At 41.0% G+C, this 14,079-nt stretch overlaps 1 long non-coding RNA gene across 1 annotated transcript in view; it reads left to right on the forward strand.

Annotated features, from left to right (window-relative positions):
• LOC137848165 (uncharacterized) overlaps positions 1-14,079 on the forward strand; it is a 143,648-nt gene that overhangs the window by 117,651 nt on the left and 11,918 nt on the right. Inside the window, exons 10-13 of the long non-coding RNA XR_011091196.1 lie at positions 4,043-4,224; positions 10,332-10,408; positions 12,954-13,012; positions 13,081-13,168. This is a non-coding gene — a long non-coding RNA (uncharacterized lncRNA). The remainder of the gene's footprint in view (positions 1-4,042; positions 4,225-10,331; positions 10,409-12,953; positions 13,013-13,080; positions 13,169-14,079) is intronic.

The raw sequence follows: 14,079 nt of genomic DNA on the forward strand, positions 1-14,079 counted from the left end.
CGTCCCCAGATCCTTTTCCTCTGCACAGCTTTCCAGCCACTCTGCCCCAAGCCTGTAGCATTGCATGGAGTTGTTGTGGCCAAAGTGCAGGACCTGGCACTTAGTCATGTTGAACCTGATCCCATTGCCCTCTGCCCATTGACCCATCCTGTCCAGGTGACTCTGCAGGGCCTTCCTACCCTCCAGTAAATGTTATGGAATGCGGTGGATGTTGTACTGGGTATGGATGGGGTGGAGTTATCTTTCCCTGCCCATACAGTGTTATGCTCTGCACTTGTAGCTAGAACAGCATTGGTATCACAGCAGTGTTTTGTCTATTGTGGAGCAGTTCTGCAGAGCAGTTCTGGCGCAGCATCAAGACGCTCTCCAAACCTCCCCAAAGTCAGTTTTCTCGGGGGTGAGCAAGAGGTGGGGAGGGAGCTTCCCCAGGGCAGATAGCCTAAACCAACCAAAGGGATATTCCATGCAATATGGTGTCACACTCAGCAAAAAAAAAATGGGGAAGGGTAAGTAGGGCAGTATGGGGTACCTATGAAGATGTCTGTCCTCTCAAACAATCACTATGAGTATTGAGGCCCTGCTTCTCCGGACTTGGCTGAACACTGTGCTTCTGTGTAGCTTTTTTTTTTTTTTTTCTCCTCTTCCTTTTGCCTTTAATGAAATTATCCTTATCCTTATCACAACTTTTTATTTTTATTTTATTTTACATTTCCCCCCCCGGCATACTGTCTTCTTTCCCTCTTCTTCTGAGGAGGGGGAGTGAGAGAGGAGTGGTTGTGGTGGAATTCAGCTGCCCAGCAGGGTAAAACCACCACAACCAGCCACCAATGAAAGCTGTGATCCTGCAGTGTTTCTTTTTCTCTGTTCATGAAAGGCAATGGAAGGTATACTCACTAACTGTGGGAGGTATTTTTTTCTTTCACAACTTAGGTAACTGCATGTATTAGGTGCCCAAATTGCCTAATCATTTTTCATGATGACATTTAGCCTTTTAAGGAGAGGCATTTATTGAAGTGTTGGCTTATCAGTCTAACCCTGACCCTTGAAAAGATTCTGATTAGAAGTTAGTATTGTTTATAAGCACCTAGAATGTAAATAATGAGATAAATAAATAAACCAATTTAAAAAGTCCATAGCCCAACAGATGTATTTAATATCTAATAGGCTAATACAGTTTTGTTCCTTGTTATATCAAATGGCTTACTGAGGAAGAAGGTGAAGCAGGGTGTGACTTATCTTGCCTTTGTGCACAGTCTGAGAGTGCTCTATGAGACATTATTTACAGTCATATAATGAAATATTTTCCAGTTACAATGGATTAGAAACTGACTATTCCTTGAGTGGTTGTCACGGTTTGGTATCAAAGTGAAAAGGCTTGATTTCAGTGATTTCAGAGAATGTTCGTAAGGCAAAAAAGCATTCAAGTCAATTAAACGATACCAGAGTTAAGGAGGCAAACACTCTTCTGTGGTTATTCTCTGAGAAAGAAGGAAAAATATCAATGCTGCTCTGTCTGGGGCTGCTGCAGTTCCAGATGGAGGGCTGTGTCCAGCTGTAGGATGTGCTTCTTTTTAAAGAAAAAAAAAAAACAACCACTGTGCATCAGAAGGACAGCAGTTGAAACAACATGTTTCAGCAGCATAGTCTAAAGTGAAAGAGGTGTCACGCAGAGAATGGTGGCTGTCTAAGTCTACAGGGGGGATGAACAGGAAGAAACAAATGCAATCTGAAGGAAAGTGCTTGAATTTTGTAACGGGAGCTGCTTTCTAATTGTGTACATTGTTGACTTCATATAGATGGGCATTTTAGGCCATCTCAGGAATTCTCCCTGAATGTGTTGATTTTGTGTAGAAAACCAGGCAGTGATTCAAACCATCTGTTCCTTTCTCTGACCATTTTTGTTACAATCTTTATCAAATTCTCTTTAGTACAGTAATTAGTCCTGTGAGGTACCACTTTAGTTTCAGTTATTTTGCTTTGTCTTCTGTGCAACACTCATCATATAAAATGAATAAGCAAAATGCTACTTAAGAAATATTTAGAAATTAAGCTCTTTTGCCTAGAAAGAACTGTGAAGTTGGAAGCACCTAAAAGAGATGGTAAACCGTGTAAACAACCATGCATTGTGATTTCAAGGAAGTTGGTGCATGCATTTTATTCTCTCTAAAAGTATTTGGGATTCATCAAGTTGTTCATTACATTACTTTGTTCTTACATGTTTTTGTCCATGCCTAGCATGCTAGATATAACCTAGGTAACTAATGATTTTACATAAGTCAATTTACACAGAGTATCCTCTCCCTAACATTTTTTTGTATCATATTCTTTTCATCCCTGTCAGAACTAGATGTTCTGGACTAAAAAATAGCAAGCTGTTCTTTTTCAATATTTGTACCTGGAGATTTACTTAATTCTAATACCTACTCCAAACTATGTTTTCGTTGCAACATAGAAATGTTTAGGCTGCATCATAAGATGTTATTCATTCCTTGCTACTCGCACTTTCAGCATGAACAACCACCTGTGATATCCATCTCCCTTCAAATTATGTCAAGCTATTAATTGTTTAAAAGCAGCAGACCATTTTCCTACTTGGTATTAAAGACGTGTGCTGAGACATGAAATTGAGCATGTTCTGAATGTCCAACACACTTTCAAAGGACAGTAATTGGATGCAATTAAGAAAAAAGTAAACCTACATGAAAAGTTAGATGAGAATGATCTTCAGTGATTGATTCTCATTATGGAAAGGCTGTATGCCCAGAGATGAAACACAATTTGTTGTTCTAAAAATATACAGAAAACTGAGTGGAGTCAAGGAAAAAATGAATCTACGAGTTAATGTGGGAAATAAAACCTATGATCATTAAAAGTGAAAAAGCCTGTGTGAATTACTGAATACAGGGTCTTTAAGGACTGGTCTGTTAACCTTGATTCCACCAAGATGTTGATTGGTGTCTTAATTTGAAATGCAAGAGCAATCTCAGTGTAATGACTATGTTACTCAACACTGGCAGGATTTGGCAATAAGGACTTTGTCCAAAGTAGTTTAAAGAAAAAAGGAGGGTGGGGAAGGGAGAGAGAGAGAGAGAGAGAGATAGAGAGTGGTAATGGGGAGGGTACTTTCTTTTCCTTGTCCATTCGGCCAAGTTTTCAGGTATAGCTGATAAGTGGAAGGTTGTGTTTCTGCTTGATTTGCTGAATGTGGAATAAATGGCAGACCGGACTGTTGATCTCAAGCCAACATTTTCCTTTAGCTTTCAAAAAGTACGTAAGGCCAGATGCTGCATAACACACACTGCTTGTCTTCTGAGGATTTTGATGGATTAAGCATCTCTACTAAAATCAGTGAGAACACTTAACAAGAAAAGGGTGGCATGGAATGATAAAACCTGTCCCTTACAAAATAAAATTGATATTCTCTCAATATGATGTTCTAGTTGACCTTTCTCCAATGAAAGTGACACCAAGTGTAAAAGTCTAAAGTATTTAAATTATCTGGTCTTTTGTAAAACTGAAGTTATTAAAAACTCATGATGTTTTATAAAGTACAAAGATTACAAGAGTAATCTTTAAATACTGAAGCAGAGAGTACAGCAGAACTATACCTAGAAATGATGAATTTTGGAGCTGGTTTAGAAGTCAAATAGATATATTTGACACATCTTGTGGGTATAAATACAACTAGCCATGTATTATTTTCGCACCCAGGTGTCCCTTCTTGCACAGGGCAGGACAAAGAACACATATCAAAAGGAATGGTATCCAGGCTGTTAGTCATGCAAATGTTTCTATAGCCAGTTCTCTCCGCTTCAATAAGCTGTTTTCCAGTCAGATCTCCCTCCTATATGCACAGAAGTTCCTGTGTGTTTTTTGTTTGTGCAAATGATCTTTTTTTTTTTTTTTTCTTTTTTTTTTCTTCATCTTCTGCTTTATCAGCCTTAAGGGTGTGCAGCTTAAAGTGACAGAATGTTTTAGCTGGAAATGGTGAGTGAGTGAAGTAAATCTACAGATTTTGCCCCTCTCATACTCACTCCCACAGGGAACTCTTGAAGTGACACGCAAATGGGCAAGCTGGGAGACTGTGGTAGAAGAGCTTGCAGCCTATGATTAGTCAACCATGTCCTAGGAACAAGAGCCTTTAAGGGACAGTCTTGCTGATCCCAAAGCTGAAAGACAAGGTACCTGTACAGGACCCCTCTGAGCTGACAGTAGGATAAACAGGTAAGCTGAGAGATGATTTTGTTCTTTGGTAAATGTAGTTTGCATGCCAGTTAGGTGCATTTAACAGCTGGGATGTCGTTTCAGGTGAACACTCAAAGAAGGGAGAAGTGGATTATATAGTTCTTATTTATCTCCTTCTTTAGCCTCTTTTAGTATCATGCAATCCCTTATTCTTTAAGTTTACTCAGCTCCTCAGTTAGCTGATGTTCATTTAATTGACATGTGCTTTACTTAAGAATGTGCCTTTTTTTTTCCAAATCTGTGTTTCACTGAGGTGAGCAGCGCTACCTAGATTGTGGGGTGCTTTCCAGTATAAATAAAACAGCTGGCTTGGAACCTGGCTGGATTGAGAGCACCTCTCAAATGTTAGAAATTTATTGCTTAACTTCCAAATAATGAACAGAATACACTTATATTATAGCTGCACTGGGGCATAGTGTCACCTCTAAATTTGCAGTATAATCTGATGGAATACAAGTGGCAGATGGAAAATGTTGTCTTGTATTGTCTTGTATTTGTCTTGTATTATCACATGCAGTTTATGTCTTACTCAAACTACCAAAGTAAGGAACTTTAAAAGCTCTTTTCCTCCTCTAAATTTTACTTATGAAGAACACAAATGATGCATCACCTATTTAGGAACTGTTAGAGATAAAATAGACACAGCGACATGCATTGTCTTGCTTGAGGCATTCACACAATGAATATTATTTTTTTAAATTCAAAATCACATGTGACTATAATTATTGGATTACTTTAAAAGTTCAGTGTCTTTGCCTTTTCTTACGCCTTTACCATGCTCCTCATTAAACTGTATAAATGTTATCAGTATTGATCTTATATCTTTTCCAGATCACTAGAATATACTTCAATATTGTTCTCTTCTCAAATTCTTGGCTGTGTACTCTGTCTTGTAGACTCAGCACAAATTATTATGACCAAACTTCATTTCATCCTGTTGCTACTTTTCTGTGGCTTTTTCTAATTCACAGACTTTATACATTGTTATAAAATCAAAGATATTCTATTACCAGAAGATTCAAACAATAACCTGTAACATTACACTTGTGTTAGCCTGCTGAAAATGCATCTTAAAATACTTAGTTTGAAAGAGATCACATCCCTGATTATGTTACAGTGTACATCCACAGAAATATATTTGTGTTTTACTTTTCATCGGTAAATTGTTTTAATTTTCATTGGCATGGTATAGTGTGGTACGAAGAACAGTATATTTTCCTGATGTCCTGATGTTAACCTGATCAAGAATACCTGATCAAGAATATTCTTCGTAATAATCTTGCATTATTAGTGATGTTTATGTAAATAACTCTTTTTTTTTTCTCTTTTTTTTTTTTTTTTTTTTTTTTTTTTTGGAGGGGGATGGGAGCAAGGAGGAAAACTTGCAAAAACTTTTATTCTTTCCTCAAGTATTACTACTGCTGCAGCACATCATACTGTTTTTGTCAGCAGCCTAGAAAGTGCTGGAATATAGCCACAGATGCATGAAGCAAAAGTACTGAACAATTAATCATATTGGCTTCATCTTGAAAACATGCAGCTTCAGTCCATGAACATTTTATCTCATCTTCCACCATGGGGTAAATTGCTACCACTTGCACACATTGAAAATTTATTTAATCAGTTGTGCCCTAACAACAAGGCACAAGACATATATTCCACCAAACTTCATCTTGAATTTATTGGAAATTTGGAATAAAAGCCTCATAAGTTGCTTAGAAAAAAACACTGGCTCTTCCTCTGCTCACAGAAAAATGTAGAAAATGATAGGCAATTCCTGTGGTCTGTGGCCATTTGTAACCATGTGCTGCAGTAGATTCATCTGTGTTCTGTCCTAGTGGATAGCTTATACAGATCAAAAAGCCATAAAATGTCTTTAGACTGGAGTGCTTGTCCATGCCAATGAGCTACTTAGTCATTTTTTGGAGACCCAGTGTTCATATGGTGACTTTTTTTTTTTTTTTTTTTTTAGTGTACTGAATTAGAAAAGAGTCCATTTCTACATGCTGTAGATATAATAGTGAGATTTCATTCTGGTTAGATTAAAATGCACTCTGAGAGACTGTTTTTACCTATATGTCATAAAAGTTAAAAAATTCTGTATCTCACATCAGAGGTGAGTGCATGGTGGCTGCTTAGAAAGCATGTAGAAATTTTAGTAAAATTTTTGTAAAAGTCTTTTTGCTTTTTCTGTACTTTCTTCTGTAACATTTGCCTTGTACAACAGCTAGGCCTTTAGAATGGACTGCAGGTGATAAATCTGTGTGCAAAAATAACGTAACATTATTCTGACATGACTTCTTGACACTCTGCAGATGCTAGTTGTATGAAATGTTTCTGATGTGCCTTGTGTGCCAAAAACACTTACTGAAATCAACTGTAAGGCCTCTTAAGCCCTAGCCACACTGTGCCAATGCAGTGCTTCCTTTGAAGTTTGTTGGACTGCCCAAGCTCATGGATTAGTCTCAGCGTCAGGGCTCGTGTTGGCTACTGCACCCTGTCTGTACCTGGCTGATGTTTCCTGTGCAAATCTGTATGAATTGGGTTGTCCTTCTGCAGCTGTATCCAGGGAGAGGTTAGAGAGCATGTGAACAGTAAGATCCACTGGACTGGGAAGCAGAAGGGCTGTGTTTTGTTCTTGGCTTTGCTACAGCGAATTGCTGTGTGCCCTTCAGTAAGTCCTTGTGGTGGGGGGACAGCCCTGGCAACCAGCCAGTTTGCTGCTCTCTTACCACTCCCCCAGAGGGCTGTAGGAAAAAACAGTTTGAGAAAACTCTTGGGTCGAGATAAAGACTGGGAGATCACCTGCCAGTTACCGTCTTGGAGAAAAAAAAAAAAAAAAAAAAAAAAAAAAACTCTTCTTGTGGAAAGCTGATTTATTTTCTATTAAAGTAGATTTAGATGGGTAGAAACAAAGACAAAAATTAAAACAACCCCTCTTCCACTTCTCTTTTCCAGGTTCAGTTTTACTCCTTTGTCCCAGCTCCTCCACCTCCACCTGACCCCTCCCTGAGCGAGGCATGGGGCATGGTCAGTCCACCACAGCTCCACTCCGCTGCTCCTTCCTCCTCCTGGTCTTCCCCTGCTCCTGCGTGGGGTCCCTCCCATGGGATGCTGTCCTTCATGATCAACTCCAGCATGGACTGCAGTGTGAACATCTTTTTTGCCGTGGTGCACCTCCTCCACATCCTCTTATTCAACCTTGCTGTTCACACTGCTGTTTTGCACTTTTCCTGTCCTCTGGTATTTTTCCCCTTTCTTAAACCCGTTTCCCTGAGGCACTGTGTCCTGGTTTCATCTCATCTGTGGGGCCAGCTGTGCCCTGAGGTGAGGCCGCTGGAGCCATGTCTGGCACCACTGTCTGGGGTTGCCATAGCCTTACCACATGCTGCAGCCCTGCAGTCCCCTGCCAGCGCTGGGGCACCCGCACCCTGTCTGGTCATGTGTGGGAATTCTGCCCTGCCTCATTCCTCCTCATTCGTTCATGTTTCCCTTCCTGTGTAAGACATTTGGAATGCAGCTGGCAGAGAGCCCCATGTCAGTGCTAAATGTTTTACTCTACAACTGTTGCAAATATAAATGAATGATATTATTTTATTGAGAGCCACAGGTGCTTCCATGTCTCTACACCTGAAATCATGTAATTTAGGCAGTGGCTGTTGAAAGTTATAAACTGTCCTTTCAGTTAGAAATAATACAGCTCTAAACATTAGGAAAAAAAAAAAAAAAGGCTGAATATGCTGTGCAAATAAGTTGTCAGATAAATACTTGCAACTATAGATTGCATTCACCAGAGAAATCCATAATATAGAACTTAGGTTCATTTTCCCCTAGTTTTAGTACATACTAAAACTGACCCCCACTATCAAGGAACATCCAAAGGAGGATCAGATTCAGCACTCAGCTGTGCTGCACACCTGTGTTGGGTTCACACAGCAAGGGCTTGGTAGAGGGGAAATTCAGGGGTGGCTTTTCTGAGAAGAATCCAGCAGCTGCCCTGTGATAGGTAAGGGCCAGTTTCACCTGGCTCCAAAGGGACTTACTGCTGGCCAGAGCTGAGCCAATAAGCCTTGTTGTTTGCACCTCTGTGTGAGAGGATTTAAGAAAGGGGAAAAAAATGCAGTCCGACAGCAGCTTGGAGGGTGAGAAGCAGCCCTGCAGCCCCCCAGGTGAGTGCAGCAGGAGGGCAGGAGGTGCTGCAGGCAGGCAGGCAGCAGCAGTTCCCCTGCGGGCTGTGCAGGGAGAGGCCCCTGGTGGAGCAGGCTGTCCCCCTGCAGCCCATGGGTCCCCCATGGAGCAGATCTCCACGCTGCAGCCCCCCCATGGGTGGAGGAGCCCCCGGTGGAGCAGGTGGATGTGGCCTGGAGGAGGCTGCGGCCCATGGAGAGCCCCCGCAGGAGCAGGCCCCGGGCCGGAGCTGCAGCCCGTGGAGAGGAGCCCACGCAGGAGCAGGGGGTCTGGGGGGAGCTGCCCCCACCTGTGGGGGACCCGTGCTGGAGCAGTTTGCTCCTGGGGAATGGATGGACCCCGTGGGATGGAGCTGTGTGGGAGCAGTGCTTGAAGAGCTGCTGCCTGTGGGAAACCCATGCAAGATCAGTTCAGGAAGGACGGCATCCCTGGGAGGGACCCCATGTGGAGCAGGGGCAGAGAGGGACTGTGAGGGAGCAGCAGAGATGAAGTGCCAGGGACTGACTGCAGCTCCCATTCCCTGTTCCCCTGCACTGCTCAGCAGGAGGAGGTAGAAGAGGGTGGATGGGTGAAAGGCGTCTTTAGCTTATTTCCTTTGTTTCTTGTTGCTCTAGCTTGCTAGTAATAGGCAATAAATTTTACTAATCTCCTCACACTGGGTCTGTTTTGCCTGTGATGATAAATGCTGAGCGATCTCCCTGTCCTCGTCTCAACCCTTGAGTTTTCATTGTATTTTCTCCCTCTTTCCCTTTGAGGAGGGAGAATGAAAGGGTGGTTGTGGTGGAGCTTGGCTGCCCAGCTGGGTAAATCAACCACAACACTGGCTGAACAGTTGATGGTGAAGTTTTTGAGGTCATGGCAGCCTTCTCTGGGCTCAGGCAGTGGAGGAGAGCATCCTGTGTGCAGGCCAGGAGCAGCACTAGGTGCTGTCTCCAGACGAGGGCATTGGGTGGGAGAAAATTAAAGGCTGAATGTCTGGAGCCATGCAGCTAGTTTAGTGAGGGGACTACTAATGAATATAATGCTACAGCCAAGTGTGCAATGCTTCTGAGTCCTTCTGGTTCACAGCACAGCTAGTGGATCCAAACTGCTTGTGGTGGAGGTCTCTGTGGTAATAACCTGGTTGTAAAACTTGCAGCAGACCAGCTGTGCAGCTGCAACCCACCTCATTCATGGGTCATTGTACAGCAGGTGTTGAAGATCTGTATCACTACTGGCAGGTAGAGATATTGCTGTATCAACTACATAACAAAATGAGGTATAAGTAAATAATTTTAGAAATTCTTCCTCAAGTAATTACACTGGTGCGCTCTCTGATTACTGCTTGTGTCTGCAATCAGTCTGCAGGTTCCTCTTTCTGTGTAGCAGACATCTCATCAAAATATAACTTGTTTTTAAGTCTTGTAGCTTGTAGGCAGTGGTGGGGACACTGAAGTCATTCTGCTGCTTGAATGTGAGTCAGTGGTTATATTTTTTATTGTAGTAGAGACCCTTAAACCTGAAAAGAGCCAAGAAGATAGAAGTCTTTAAATACTATGATTTTTCTCTGGATTTTTAAACTTCATCCAGAATTCAAAAACTAGTATTTGATACAGAAAAGACTTGGTAGGTGTTTCTTGTAGTAGGGAAATGATGACTTCTCCCAGTGCTGCTGATTAGAGGTGAGCTGAGAACCAACGTACTTCTGCTATTGCAGTCTTTGGCAGTCCTTTAAAGCCTTTAAAGTGTGCTAACTGGTCCCCAAACTGACGTGTTGGCTCACTGCTGGACATAAATAACCACTAAGTGCTACAGTTGATATAAACTAAAATTATGGGGGAAGAGTAAACACCTGCCTCTTCCATGTACTTTCAACATTTTTTTTCTGATACACTAATGTAGTATTTCACTTTCTCCAGAGACACTCTTGCTGCTGCTGGCTCAGACAAACACTGATCTTTGCTCTGCTGAGGAAATCACATTACTGTAAAAACAGGTACTATTGAGAGGAATACTAAGCCTCTGGGTATGAAACTTCAGATTCCCCTTATTTCAGTGACAAAGCTTTCAGTGGCCTCAGGAGGAATGATTCCCTATGCTTTTTGTCCAGTGAAGGATCTTCATGTTCCGTTTGTTCCTAGTTTCCTAGTTTTCACACCTGCTTGCTGAATTTTGAACATCTCTCTCTGCACGTACTTCTTTTTTTTTTTTTTTTTTTTTTCTCTCGCTCAATTACTTATTTGGTTTCCAGCACTCCTGCTGCCAAAACATTCTGTTGTAGCTGTGATGGCCTTTAACTTTTTTGTTGTGCTCAGCGGTGGCAAAGTACAACACAGGCTTTCCTGTAGGCTCAGGACACTATTTGATCTAACATGTTGGCTGAATGGAGTGTCAGACTTGGCAGAAAAGTTGAACGATACCTATGATACTTAATGTTGAGGTATAGATGAGGTGCAGTTGGAAGACAAACAATTTGAAGGAGTGGAAAAGACACATGTAGGGGAAAAATAACTGAAACTTCACTGAGTGACTTGGCAAAGCTTTTGACTTTAGGTCTTGGCATGTAGGGTGCACCACTGTTGAAGATAACAAAAAAACAAACAAACAAAAAAACAACAAAAACAACAACAACAAAAACCTCAGACCTGACAAGACATTTATGTTCTTTTATAGTACCACCGTTAAAAGAAACCCTTATTTTATAAAAGTTTTAATTGCACAGAAGGAGGAAGGAACAACTGCACTGGCCTTTGCAAAGTTTTCTTTGAGGAAAGGCCATTGGAGGGACAGTTTTCTTAAAATTATTGTCCAAATGGTGGGTCTGAGATTGTTTTTGATAGTTTTCTTCATAATGACAAATCTGAATACAACTGGGAAGTTTTATCTACTCCCTATAGCTATGTTCTTCAAATACTTTATGTCAAATTGAAATATAGTGATTGTTTGTGTTCTCATCATTAATGTGGAAATTCATGTGCTTTCCCTGACAGAAGAAAGGATTGCCTCTGTGGCTCTCCTAAGTGATGTGAGTATAGCGTAATAGAATCTGAGACCATCTACAAACTAAAGCCACCTGTTTTACTTCTGGACTTATGGTGTCAGACCATAAGATGAAGTTTCCTTTGAGTTTTGTTTGCAGCTTACCCTCCCTAGTGATTTTCAAGTATGAATGATCAATATGCAGTTCATCCTCATGCAGTTCATCCAATCTGTAAGATGGCTTTAATTAAATGAATAGTACCATGAGCAGAAACTAGTGTTGATTAAAATTTCTCTTGTTCAAGTCTGAAGAGTGGATAGGATCTATTTTTTTTTTTTTTTTGCCTTCCTATTTCACTTTCTCTTTTCTTTTCTTTTCTTTTCTTTTGCAATGGCCATGTCAGTAACAGATTCTTTGTCAAAGTGCCTGGAATCAAAATATGATATACATTTATACAAATTCTTTTCACCTTCATGTAATGTTGATATAACCTTTTTTTTTTTTTTTTTTTTTTTTTTTCTAACTTTAAGAATGTGCCTTGTCTTGAAAAAGAGAGCAATGTCCTTGAGGAAATTAAAGTAAAAGAAACTTATATTTCAGGATGAGTCCAAGTCTCTTTTATGGCTGGAGTTTGCAGAACAAAGATGACAGAATGGTACAGGATGATCTTAAATGTATTTTAAGGATGTATATTCAGGAGCCTCTATTCTGCTGTGTCAAACCTTCTTTTCCCAGTGATCATAAGCCTGAAGCCTTTCATTTTTTGTTATGCTTAATGATGGTGCAGCTTCACCACGTGTTCCCCTTAGCAGCACAGGGAGCTACTTCCTATGGAGAGCTGGCTGAGCTGAATATCAGACCTTGCTAAAGAAAAACCTGTGATAAAGACTTGGTGGCAGTTAATAAGAGATATAATAAAAAGGAACCAGCTGCAGGGAAGCAAAAAGCATATGGGAAGCTGTGCTACTTGAGGATGACGATGAGGTTCTTGACTGCACCAGTTCACTTTGTGACTTTGGACAGGTCAGTGCTCTCTGTACAGGCTCTCTGTACCCCAGGGAAACAGCACTGCCATCTGCACAGAAGGTTACTCCTCTTTAATGAGGGTGAAGGAATGCGCTCCTCATCTTGTGTCTGCATTAAAACATGGAAATAATGTAGACTTTCCTTTTTGTGAAGCATTTTCAGCTCTTTGAATAAAAACTTGAATTTCTAATTACCTTTGTAATCCTTTGCCATTGAAAATTATGTGCATCTCTATACACTAACAAAGCAGGTGTTTTTTTTTTTTGTTTGTTTGTTTCCATGTTCACTAAGAGTGTTTTTACCTAAGCTCTTGCAAGTTTGATACCTATGTAATCTCCTGTATATAAGTGTAGTTAAAATACCCTGATTTTGATAGCAAGTCTTCCATAAAGCTTCTTACAGGAGCTTTACATGTGCATCCACTATGGTGTTAATAATCCTTGGGGAAGGGAGGCAGTGACATACAAAACAGCAGTGGCTATTGGTTCACTTATGCTGGTTTGTTTATGCTGCCTTGTCCTGCCCTCTCTTTCAGGTTCCAAGGGATTGTTTGAAGGGAAGGAACTGTGCTGATCCTCATCTACTAAGGCAGTGGTAACACAGGATCTGTGTGGTAACAAGTCCTCATCTCTGCGGATAATCACACTATCTCTTGCTCACAGTACATCTTTGTCTGAGGAACCTGGGAGAAAATTAGAACAAAACAGATTTACTGGGCCGCAGGGTCTAATTTACTGTATTCACAGTCAGGTATGTCATATAATCCCTTTCAAAATATGATCAAGCTCCATCTTTGAACTGGTTAGAATAAGTAATAGCAGCAGCCTCTGGGATGCTTTCAACTTCTGATGCCGTTATGGGGCGTTGTTCTGATCTCTAGTCTAAACGTATTCATGGTCGATTTATCCTGTCCTTCCTCCCTCTCCCCTTGTGATTTGGGCAAAACAGTGCTTTGAGTTGTTCCAGCTATTAATGTTAATTTCCTGTGACCTTTCCATCCTTCACTGCAATTGCAAACTAGGTAGCTGCAAAGATGACTTTTCCTTCTGTAAGGAAGCTCTGCTAATGAGTGGGTTTTTAAAATATCTGAGTTCTTTCAAGAGCAATAGAAAATAGCTTAAGGTCAAGGCAAAGGTTCTCAGCAATGTAGTTACACCATCAGAGTTGCAGTCGTTTCTTGTCATGTTACACTTCAGTTGTGTCTACACTCCTAAGTAGCATAGCCTGGTAGGAGCTGCCCTGCAGACTGAAAAGGTTAATGCTACAAGCCTGATGTCAGCACTCTGCCATGTTTGGGAGGTGGGATGAGGTTGTTTCAAACAAGTGCTAGTCTGGTCCTCAGAGCTGAGTGTCATTAGTGGTTGGAGTGCATTAGGGAAGTCCACGGGGAGCATTTACATCTCCAGTGTCATTCAAAAGGAAAATAGTTTTTGGGGTCTGAGCATGCTCCATAACATGAAGCAACAGACAAGGAGGAGATTGGAAAATTCTCTTCAAAAGTGCATTCTTTATCTGGCCTAAAATGCTAATGTGTCTGCATCCTTATTTCTTCTTACTGTGGAATACTGTTAAAGGCTGTGTTTCTATGACTGGCATTCCTCTGCTGCAGGTTTAGGTGATGCCCCTGGAGTGCTTGAGACAGACTCTGAGTATTTCTGCAA

This window comes from Anas acuta, chromosome Z, assembly GCF_963932015.1.
Source record: "Anas acuta chromosome Z, bAnaAcu1.1, whole genome shotgun sequence".
NCBI lineage: Eukaryota > Metazoa > Chordata > Aves > Anseriformes > Anatidae > Anas > Anas acuta.